Below are 12,329 nucleotides of genomic sequence, written 5' to 3' on the forward strand. Positions count from 1 at the left end.
CGCTACGGGGCTAATGAAGCTTAATTCCCTGTCTGCAGATCAGTCTCACACAGGCCTCCTGAAAACATCACTCAGAGAGAAGGGTTCAGTTGTTTGTTTGGTTTTGGTTTTGGATTTTTTTTTTTGTCGGCTTGTGAGATTTGGTCGGCGTGAGAGTAAACCGAACGCGTAAAACTGTCCAAGTGTCTGTCGTTTAGCAGCGGAGGAACTGTAGTTACAAAATGAAAGGGGAAAAAAAAAAAAAAAAAGAAGAAGAAGATTTAGCATACAAATGGGCTGTTGTGTTTTTAGTCGTGTCTTCCAGATTTTTTCCATCCCCTGACAGTGGTCTGATCTTTGGCTGAATGTACTACATTTCCCATGAACACCCTCTCTGAAGTGATGATGTCACACTCAAGGTAGCTAGAGGTTTATCTAGAGCTACAGGATATGTTGAGGTCTCAATCCCCCCCCCCCTCGCTGTGGAATCCACAGGTTGGGCAGTGAACCCACTGTGCCATGTGTGGGGTTCCTCTGAGGAGAATGTTCCGGCAATCGCAGGTTCTCATTTTAAAGGACTCGATATCCCATAAACCAGTTCCCTGGAGTTCATCCTCGACACGAGGAAAAATGAAAGCTTTTCCAAAATGGTAGAGGAGATGATGAGCCAGACAAGAGGAGAAAATATTAAAAAGAAAAAACAAACAAACAAAAAAAATACTACAAAAAATACTTTTTAAGGGTGTCTTGTCGCTAGAGTCTTGTGCTCCACTATCAGCGTCCAACAGTGACGTGTCAGCTGTGTACTCGCGTCCTGTTTAGCATGTCGGCTAGCTCTAGAAATGTAGCATCCAAGTAATTGTTGTTGGGTTTTTTTTTAGATTCTCGTTAGGAAAAAAAAAAAAAAAAAAAGCTTGTTAATCTACTGGTACTGTTGCGTACGTATGTTTCATTTGACCAAGTCTAAAATGTTGGTGTACGATTTAAACCAGTGATTTCTGTCTAATCCCCAAACCCCCTTTCAGATCCCAACCCCCCCCCTCTAACCCTGTATTTTTGTATGAGACGTGAATATAGATTCTGACTGGATGTAGGTCACAAGGTCCTGTCACTTTACTTTGTAAAATAAAGATAGTTGTATTTTATAAAAATGTAAACGAAAGCAGAGCATGATGGTAGAAGAAGAATGATTGTGTTAGAGCCTCTGGGCATGCTGCAAATCCCCCCCCCCCCTCTCTCTCTCTCCCTCCCTCACCCTCTTTCTCTCTTTTTCTTTCTTTCTTTCTTTCTTTCTTTCTTTCTTTCTTTCTTTCTTTCTTTCTTTCTTTCTCTCTCTCTCTTTCTTTCTGTCTTTCTTTCTCCCTCTCTCTCTCTCTCTCTCTCTCTCTCTCTCTGTTCTCTCTCTCTGTCCTCTCTCTCTGTCTGTCCCCCCCCCCCCTTTTTTTCAGTAATATAGACCAGTTGGTTCTCAACATCAGTCCTGAGGGCCCCCTGTCCTGCACGTCTTTGTTTGAACGCTTCGTTGGCACAGTTTATTGAGATAACCAAGGGCTTGGCGATGAATTGATCCGTGGAATCAGGCGTGTCAGTCCTGAGCTAATGAACAGTTGAGGAGGACAGGGAGCCCTCAGGACCGGGGCAGAGAACTACTGATCTGGACTTACCATTCAGGTACATTGATTTCCATCATTCATTCAGGTAAAGTTAAAGCAAATTCAAAATGTTTATGTTCTGTCCGTCATTCATACATACATACATACATACATACATACATACAATGCTCTGGTGTACATTTACCCCAGAAAAAAAATCCCACCTAATTTTTTTTTTTTTTTTTAACAAGCTGTAATTGTGCCTGTTTTACAACATTACATTCGTTTATTTTTTGAGCAGTTTTTTTTGTTTCCCTCACATACAGCTCACTTTACCTATCTAACTTATCTGAATCAGATTAGAACCTCCATCAGCTGCACACGGAGAATGCGCTCTCGTGTTTCAGGTCGAGATGTCTTAGGGACTAACGGTGTTAGAGCGAGGCAGGGGAGCTGTGTGTACGGTGTTCATGGTGCCTGGGGGTGGTGTAGCGAACTGACTTCACTGTTTACTGGCTGAGGTCGTTGCCATTCAGATTACTGATCCAATTGAAAACGTATGAGGAGCCTCAGAGGCTGTGTTTATGACACGTACGACGGAATGCAACTTCTGATTTTTAAAAAAAAAAAAAAGGGAGGACCTGGCAACCCGTAAGTCTCCGGTGTTGTAGATGGATCCAGTTTGGATCTCTGTTTCCTAACCACAGTTCCACTCGACAAGAAATACTCACTTTATCCCAGTCTGCCCCCCCCCCCCCCCCCCCCCCCCCCAAAAAACCCCCCCGACTCAGCTTCTCTACCAATCACCCATCCCCTCCTTTAGAAATATCAGGAGTTGTATATATCAGAATGCTGATCCAGGAACAGTTTGTGTCTTTTAGTCCTAATCAATATACTGATGTGGACCATAGGGGAACTGATCCTAGATCAGTGCAGTTACTTTGACACGCTTGATAAACAAGGGCCCAGGTGTGATTAGCGTAGGAGTTGGTCAGGCTCCCGTAGTCCACTCTGTGACACTACAAGTCACAATACTACAGGTTCTACAATCTCGTGACGAACTGAACACAATAGTCAGCCCTGTTAACTATTCAGTAACCATCACTAGGCACTTTGCTTGTGTATACGCACATACAAAGTTGTTAATTTTTTTTTTCCCCGTCTGGGAAGAGGTTTTAAGAGCGTGAAGACTTTATGAAGAAGAATGTGTACAGAAACAGAAAAAAGGTTTAAGATGATTGTAATAGAGCGATTGTTTACCTGGGCATTATACTGAAGTACGTTCATGTACCTCATGCTTCAGACAAATCTCTCCTCTCCTCCTCTGTTCTCTTCTTGGACATTCTTTTTTGTGAGAGCAGTCAGGGTCTTGTGATAGTAAAACACAAAAATGGTGTTGTGTCTCTTGCAGTAACCTTACCAAGCTTGGGAATGGATATTATACACCATAAGTATAGCAGAGTTGCTGATGGGCTAAAAAAAAACAACAAAAAAAAACAACAAAAAAAAGCAAACAAACGAAAAGAAGTTGACATCTATATATTTCTTATAGTGTCGTGAAAATCTATATAGACTTAACATGCTCTACGTCGCTAAGAGTCTGTTTCACAGTAGCCACAGCGAAAGGACTTCGTAGCAAAATCTCTCAACGAATTGACGATTAAAACCAGAAAGTGGTTTTGTTGTGGCTTTGAATATTTGCTGTTTTGTTTTTGTTTTGTTTTGTTGTTCTGTGACTGTTTTTTTTTTTTTTTTTTTACAGGCTCCTGAAATGTCAAAAACAATCATCATCCCAAAGGCAAAAATATCTGAGAATTCTGAAGAAATAACAAACAAGCAAACAAATAAAAAAAAAAAAAAAAGGTTTATTTTCTGACCAAAAAGGAACAGCGGTGACTGTTTTTTGTTTTTGTTTTTTCTTTTCTTTTCTCTCTCTCTCTGTCTTTTTTTTTTTTTTTTTGGAACCGGTTTCAGATCGGTTTCAGTGTGAACCGCTTGCTTTAATGTTGAAATAACCTTCGTTTTCGTTCCCACACTTCTTCTCATAGGAGAGAATGCATTCCAGGTGGTTGGTTTGATTCTCTGAATCGAACCAAAATGTGTTTTGAATCTTCTGCTCATTTAAAGATGTTTTATTATTAGTCTCTTTGGTCTCACAGAGCCTTTAAGGACCTGTTCCCAGATTGTAGAAGTCCTATTTTATAATGAGAATATATTTCAGAAGATAAGCTGTTGTACAGTAATGTATGGAAAACAATAAATAAATGCAACTTAGAAAGAAAAATAAATAAACGATTGTCCTTTTTTTTTATATAACAAATTTTATACCACAGAGAACAGATGAACTGGTTGAACGATGTTTTGATACAATTTTATGTAAATCTTAAAGTGCTGTCATGGTAATACAGAATGGTTACATTTTGAATTCTAATGGTTGTGTAATTGAACATATAGTCCTCTAGGGGGCAGTCTCTCACAACATGCCTGTCACACTGAGGAGGATTCACACACATTGCTGTCCTGTTTGATGCATGCTGCAAACAGATCCTCAGGCTTGTTTCTGAAACCCATTACACTTTTTTTTTTGTACAAAACACATTTGATTACATATTTCTGCAGGGCTTTCAAAACCACGGCCGTGTCAAACCGTGCAAAAGCGTCTGTGCTGTTGTCAGTGTAAACCTTTGTTGTTTTACAGTCTGATAAAGGTTTCCAGAAACATCCTCCGGACTGTAAACACGTATTACCACACTCATGCTCTTGTCTTCGGAGATGATCCGAAAGGCTAGAATATGATATGAGTTCTTACACTGGCAAAAAGATTTACGGTGGCTTCAACAGAGGGTGAGATGTCATTATTTAACAAGTGTCTCTCTGAGTTTTTAATGTCATATCTAATCAATCAAGCAGCGTCGTTGGAAACCTCTGTCACCGAAAGCAGCGTTTTTATGTGCTGGGTCTTGTGTTCGAAGAGCCCCTACGAAAACGCTCTTTCCAAACTGGTGTTTATGAAGCGTTTCGTTTCTGCCTGCCAAAAAGGTCTTGGCCTTCGACGCAATTTAATGAAGACCGTTCGCATATGCTGTCCATAAAAAACGTCCTCCGATACTCTTTCCGTCTACGAGAAATCATTCAGATACTCGACGTTCACATCATCATTAATCATTCAAATCAAATTCAGATGCCTCTTTGTTTTCGTAGCTTACACAAAGTCATTTTTAAGACCCTGTGCCAATGCACTTATTACTACATTTTTTTTCCCGCACTTGCATAACCTCATCCGTCTTAGGAAATTTGCTCATACTTTATACTGTACATCACATTACATTATCTCATCACTGCAAGGCATTTTAACCTGAGAGAAAACAGCAGAGGAGAGAGCAGAATTTTAGCTCTGACAGAAAGGAGAAAAAGTAAAACCTCTGAGAGAAAGACAACACGAGAGAAAGGTAAAAAAAAAAAAAAATATTGAGAGAAACAGAGCCGAGAGAGAAATCAGAAAGTGAGAGAAAGAGAGGGAGTAAAAATAAGTTCATCTAAAATAAAATAAGTTAATCTAAAATAAAATAAGTTAATCTTCCATCTACTAGTCACGGCTTTTAACCTTACATGCAGATTTTTTTTTTTCGCTTCAGTAATCTCCCCTGCTGAGGTACTGAAACATATATTCAAAACAGTGAAATTTCAGATCTGAAATGTTCTCTAAATTTTTTTAACTGGGTACCTTAATGGCGCCTTAGTGGCGGTTTTCAAAGTGCCTGGGGGCGGATTCCTGAAGGCACCGTGTCATTCCTCTCATGAGATGGCCTGCTCTAATCCAGGTCACATCACGTCAACGTTGCATAAGTAAGGAATGAAGAGAAAAAAGGAGAAAGAGACAGAAAGAGAGAGGGAGAGAGAGAGAGAGGGAGAGAGAGAGTGAGAGAGAGAGAGAGAGAGGGAGAGAGAGAGAGGGAGAGAGAGAGAGAGAGGGGAGAGAGAGAGAGAGAGGGAGAGAGAGAGAGAGAGACAGTAATGTATGATTAAGTTCCAGCCTTTGGCCATGGTTTGTCGGTCTGGTTAGGATAATGATCATAACCGTAAGTCAACTTCACCACTCGTGCCAATGCAGCCAAGACTTCTCCATGTGGACAGAGCATAGTATCAGATTCAACTTCCATCAAACTAACACAGAGCGTCTCTATTCGCTGCTAAGTGTGGATTACTCTCTCTCTCTCTCTCTCTCTCTCTCTCTCTCTCTCTCTCTCTCTCTCTCTCTCCCTCTCTCTCTCTCCCTCTCTCACTCTCTCTTTCTCTCTCTCTCTCTCTCTCTCTCTTTTTGGAGATTTATTGGATTTATTTATCCGGTTATTTCTACGTGTGGTGTGCAAACCAGCCATTTTTTACTGGAATTAAGTAAACCCTGGGATAAGAATGCAGTTTGTGGTCAGGACACCATGTTTAGTATTTCTGTTTGAATCATAACATGTTCGGAATTCAGCCCTTGGTCGTGATGTAACTGTCATATCAAATAAAAGTTACATAAAAGATTGAAATGAAATAAATGGAAAAATGGTGTCGCTCTCTCTCTCTCTCTCTCTCTCTCTCTCTCTCTCTGTGTGTGTATGTGTGTGTGGGTGTGTGGGTGCGTGAGTGTGTGCGTGTCTTGGGGAACATAAACAAACGAAGCCTTGTTTCCTTCACACACTTGTTGTTATAGCCTCAGGCATTGTTAACCTTCGTGCTGCCCCAGCCAATGAGCTGACGTCTCTCAGACTAAATAAGTTGCTTTTGAGCAGTAGCATTCAGCCACGGCTCACCAGCCCAGTTCATTTGTCTCATCGCTGGTCGTTCACCATAGAGGTAGTACAGCTGGTTTGCCACAGTAGCACTCAGACCCGAGTCCCCGCTGAGAGAAGAGCGTGACACCGGGCCTGTGAGTTGAGAACCTCTGGTTTGGAGAGATGTCGGTCCGTCAACTTCAGGGTTTTAGGTGAATAAAGACCAGACATAAAAAAAAAAAAACAGGTCAGAACCTTGGGGCACCAGTCTCGCTTTGACTAATGTCCGTCCAAGATCAGATGCACCATGGCCAGTTCTCTCCGTGTGGTGTTTTGCCATCTGGCTCCAGTGCTCAGTCTCAAATGCAAACCCGCTGCCCTGGAACATACACACACACACACACACACACACACACACACACACACACACACACACACACACAGAACTATCCTTATGTCACTAAATGGTGTTACTGACCCATAGTTGTATGGGTCCTTAAGAGCTAACTTGAAGCAGAGGGGTTTTTTTTTTTTTTTTTTTTTTTTTACAGTTTTTCAATTTATGTTCCTTCCAGGAATTTCTGAATCAATAGACAGTGGTTTGATAGGATGAACAGTAACATCTGGCCCAGTCTAGCGACAGAGAGAGAGAGAGAGAGGGAGAAAAGAGAGTGGGAGTCCTGCCACAACTCATAGAAGAAAAAAAGAAGAAGAAGAAGAAGAAAAAAAAGAGTGAAGCTGATCCAGAGAAATGTGCATCGATGTTTAAGGAGAGACATTTACTGCAGTGTTGGCACCATCACAGAGCTCTCAAAAGGCCAAAACTGGGGTCTGTGAAACAAAACACATGACCCAAAGCGTGTCCCATCCAACACCGAAGCGTTTTTGGAAAGCTTTTCAGCTGGAACCTCACCAACACAACGAGAATTTTTTTGGAGTGAGAAGCACGCGCGCGTGCGCCCCGGCGTCCGAAGACGGTGTCGGAACCTACGAGAGAAAATTCTGGAAACTGAGGCAGTTGTATTTTCTAAATATAAATGCCATACATCTTCTAAAGCACTCTGCTGGGGGCTCCCAACGAAAAAACCAAGGCCCCGAAAGGCTCCCGTAGCCGCCAAGGTAGACCCAGCGCCCACCTAAAGGACTTAAACCTCTCCTGCTATTGTAACAGGGTTGTTTTTTTTGGTCTTTTTTTTTTTTTTAATTTTTGCTTCATAATGGCTGATCGTCTAGCCAGGCCAATGGCCTGCATCATGACAGATGGGATTACCAGATGACACCTGTGTACTTCAAACAGCGTGTGTGAGACAGACAAAAACGACCTCCTGGGCTTTCTGACTTAAGCACATTACCATCCTTACAGTTTGTAAAAACAAGACACACCAAACGGCGTAAAAAAAGAAAGAAAGAAAGAAAGAAGAAGATTACTTGATGTTTGAGTGCACCTCCAGGGCCAAAAACAACGCCAAATTTCAATAGCAGGAGTATTTTCTTGTCTTCGGCAGTGAGTTAATAACCGTAATCCATTGCTGCCCAAGGTACTCAATTGGGTGATTTTAGTTTGATAAATGGAAAACACTACAGCTCTTCATTTCGGGTGTATTATGCTGTCATATATTCCACTCAAAATGTCATTCTTGCGTTCGTGAAGGAAAGTACAGGATTTCCATTTTCTCCCTGCATCTTGGAGCATAAAAAAATGCAGAGGAAATGAAGTAGTAAAGAGAATGCACGAGAATGTAGCTCAAATGGAGCTTGTCTGCGGTTCGACTCAGGGAAGTAGTTACTAATAGGCAGCCATGTGACAGGTCTGCCCCATTTTTCCTGACCAATATTTGACACGTGGATATGTTGAGACTTGTCTGTTGTATGTGAGAAAACAAAAAAAGAGAAGACATTAAAGCTTTGGTGAAAAACATTGTTTAATTTGCAGCGTTTGTGCAGTAAAGCCTATGTCGATGCTGTTTTTTGCAATCTAAAAAATTGCCCCACGCACAACTTCAATAAACTTAAGTCTCACAATTCCGAGGTTCTCAGACGGAGGTAGTGATGGTTATGCTGGCAGAAAAGAGTGTGTACGTACGTGTGTGTGTGCGTGCGTGTGTGTGTGAGCGATGTGCATATGAAGCAGGACAAAGACAGAACCATATCGGTCACCACATCTGTCTATGATCAGGGTTAAAACGGGGGCACGGCAGACTCAGCTCGCCCCGGACGTCTGGGTATGTGGGGGGTGGTGGAAGGTGAGGGGGGGGCGGGGTGGGGTGGGGGGAGGCGGGGGGGGGGTAGGTGCTTGGAAGAGGGTGGGGCTGGGTGCTGACACATACCAAATGCAGAGGAGATGGGTCAGCGATCGCTGCTTCACACAGGTCCACACACTTCGCCTCCATCTTTTTGAATTCACGCTTTCAAGCCACATCACAGAGGAAAAAGATTCCCGTTTGTCACGCAAAACCACAGTTCTGTTTTCCTTCACAAGCTAATCGCCACTGATGCAGAACCATATCTTTACCATGACTCAGCACAGGCCGGTCACGGAGACAGAGGCACAATGTGCTATCATAGCTAAACTTGCTTAACCTCTGTTAAGGACAGTTTTGTGGTAAGACATACACATAGAGTCAGTGTGCTGATGTAGGAGGTAATAACATGTTTATGAAGTTTTTATTAAGACAAAATTATGCAAAGTATGAATGTGGTGCGGTTCATATAAACCAAATTTCCTCTTAGTTCAAGTATCTCTGTATCTCTTTCGGTTATTGTGGTTCTCTACCCATTTGCCACAAGTAAATGTTTTTTTTTTTCTTTCTTTTTTTTTTTTTTTTGAATTTTGTGTGTGTTTTTTTGAGAGTTTTTTTTCCTCACCACTCTCTGTCTCTTGTTTCTCTCTCTTTGTAAGATCTTTCATTCCATCTGCCATTCTTTCATTCCATTCTGTTCAGTTTACCCAGGCACACTCAACTGAAAAACACACTTTGAATAAGGGTCCTTTAAAGATACAGCACTTAACTTGATTAGAGACTGGCATTTCTCTTACAGATCCAGACAATCAGGATGTGCGGAGAATAAAAAAAAAAAAATCTGTATATTATCTGATCTAAATAAACATGCATTGAACAACCTGCAGCCATTTGAACCTAGAGAACCTTCTGGCAAATAGCCCTCCCTCCATTTTTTTTTTCAGTTACTGTTCCTCTCTTTCTCCTCCTCCCTTCTCTCCTTTTCTAGTGCTTTCTCTCACCCCCATTTCAATCCATTTTTCTTTTTCTCTTTCGCTACTTCTTTAATAACAGTTTTCCCCTTCCCCTTTCTCCATCCCTCCTCCCCCTCCTCTCTCTCTCTCTCTCTCTGTCTCTGTCTCTGTAACTCTCTCTCTCAGTCTTTCCTCTCAGTCCTGATGGGGGGTCCTGGAGATGCTTACTCACAGGTTGTACAGTGGCCAGTCCTGCCTGTTTTTATCTGTTTTAATGAGGATGTTCCGTGTCTTACTCACACTGTAGTATCTAAGAGGAAGATTTTGATGCATCATCCTCCCTTAAACCGAATCGCCATCGTTACTCACAAAAACATGTGACAGATGTGCACTCCTGGAAAAACTTAGTCAGACCCACATCTGGAGAGACTGCGTTACAGTGTTGGTTTAAGATTTTAACCCAGTTCCAAAATGCGAGTTGACTGGGAACTGCTGTGACATCCCCCCCTCCCCCCACCTCTGTCCTCACTATCTTATTGGTTCCTGTGGAGACCACAGTAGAGGAATGCCACTGCAGTTTAAATAACTCCAGACTAAATGATTAAAAATACATATTTATCTTCAAATATGTCCTGTCTCAAAGGTGTCAGTCCTCATTCTGCATATGTGGAACTCCTATTAAAGATATATATATATATATATATATATATATATATATATAGAGAGAGAGAGAGAGAGAGAGAGAGAGAGAGAGAGAGAGAGAGAGAGATGGATATAGATATATATATAGATAGATATATTTAACAATGTCTGATTTGCTGGCATGCTCAAATACTGTTTTGGTCTTTTTTTTTTTTTTTGGATGTGTGATTCTGTGGTCTCCATTTATGAAGTGACTTAAAGCTGGACACACTGCATTTTCCAGTAGGAAAATTAAATTGCCTCAGTGTGCACCTCAGTGTATTATGTAGGTCATATGAGTGAACTTTAGAGAGTAAAGAGAAAGAGAGAGAGAGAGAGAATGGGGGGCTCACAGACATGAGTGATGTGTCTTTTCCATATTTCTCTTATATTTCCTGCTGCTACTAGACCAGTAAAAAACTCACAGTGGGGCTGTTTTTGGAATACGGGTTACAGAAAGTGATTCCATTTAGGGAGGTGGAAGGAATGTTTCGACCAGGAATAAGATAACAGCGCTCAGTTCATACAATACGGTGGCTACGAGTGTCTTTCAATGCCTTTCATTTCCATACGGTTACTTCACGACGCCGCACAGGTGTAGCGTTGGGGAAAAAAACGTGTGACGGTTTTTGACAGGGTTTAGATTTGACATTTGCATACTCTTTTTTTAAAGCTAGTTTTCTCAAATAACACTTACTCTAGCGTCAGTCTGGATTTCTGAGTAATTTTAGCATGTATAAACATCAACTGTTTCCTTTCAGCTCTTGTTAGGCTGTTATGGGAACCGATAGTTTTATTTATTCTGAACAGTGACTGTTCCAGCCCTTGCCCTGATTTCTTATCTTCCTCGAGCCTGCTCTGTATCTGCTCATTTTTAATAGCCGATGGTTTTTTGGAACTGTTTCAGAAACTCGCAGTCTACAAACCCAAATACTTTTCCATTCTCTTAAACGTCAGTTTTTTTTACAGTGACTGCCCACGTATTTCAAAGAATGCCAGTGGTTGTTGTTTGTAAATTTCAAAACTTATGCACTTCAAATCGCATCTTTTGGGTTTCGAATATCACCCAAACAAGATACACATAATTATCTTTATTTGATATCATTGAACTCTGACCAAGCAGAAACAAACACACACACACCTGCACACACACACACGTTCACACACACACACTGGCGACTGCACCAGTTCCCTTAATGGCTGTCCCAGTGCAGTGGCGTGGGTGAGGACCCAGACAGGTTTTTCCTGAGTGTTTTCACAGGACAGATTTTAAAATCAATCTTCAGCTCATTTTTACAAGGCAAGGAGACACACACACACACACACGGTCACACACACACTGAACGCTCCTCTTTACGTCCTGAACTGACACTTACACCACAGCAAGTTCATTAAATGGTGGGTTGTGTGGTCTTTTTTTTTTTTTTAAGACCACACTCTCTCATGCCAGCACTTCAGTATTCCATTAACAGTCCATTATTAAAAATGCAGCATTAGGGAAAAAGCCACAGGGAATCAAACCATGTTTCAATTCCATGAGCAGTTTCGGTAATGCCGTCTGTTTTGGTTTTCCTGTTTTGCCTTTCTCCGGGCACCCTCTCTTTTGAGAGATCTTTGGTCAGAGTGAAGCTGCTCTCTGCTCTGCTGTGTGTGTGTGTGTGTGTGTGTGTGTGTTCGAGTGAGTTGGTCAGTGTGACTTGTATGGATGCCCAGACCATCCAGGCCATCTTCTCACTTTACAAGATGCTGAAGACTCAACTGACCGGGAACAATTGTAAAATAAACTCAATGGCCATATAATAAAGTCAAAAAGAAAACCATTTTTACATATTTGCATTGAGAACACACAGTTATGAAGACAGAAAACAACTGTCCGAATCTGGTTATTGCTCCTGGATGGAGGGGGGGGGAAAAACCCAACAACAACATCCTCTTTTTCATTTAGAGCCAGGCACCCGTTCACATTTGATTTATGCGTTTAAGGCGCAAATAAGTTTCACAGAAAATCCTCAGCGAGCTAATGAAGCGTCCCTTTCATCGCAGCCTAACCTTGGTAATGTGGTCGCATTTTGCCAGAGCTCTACAGAGTTGTGTTCCATTGAAAACGGAGCAAAGCGCCGGTGG

The sequence above is a fragment of the Chanos chanos genome, chromosome 1 (assembly GCF_902362185.1).
Source record: "Chanos chanos chromosome 1, fChaCha1.1, whole genome shotgun sequence".
NCBI classification, from domain to species: domain Eukaryota; kingdom Metazoa; phylum Chordata; class Actinopteri; order Gonorynchiformes; family Chanidae; genus Chanos; species Chanos chanos.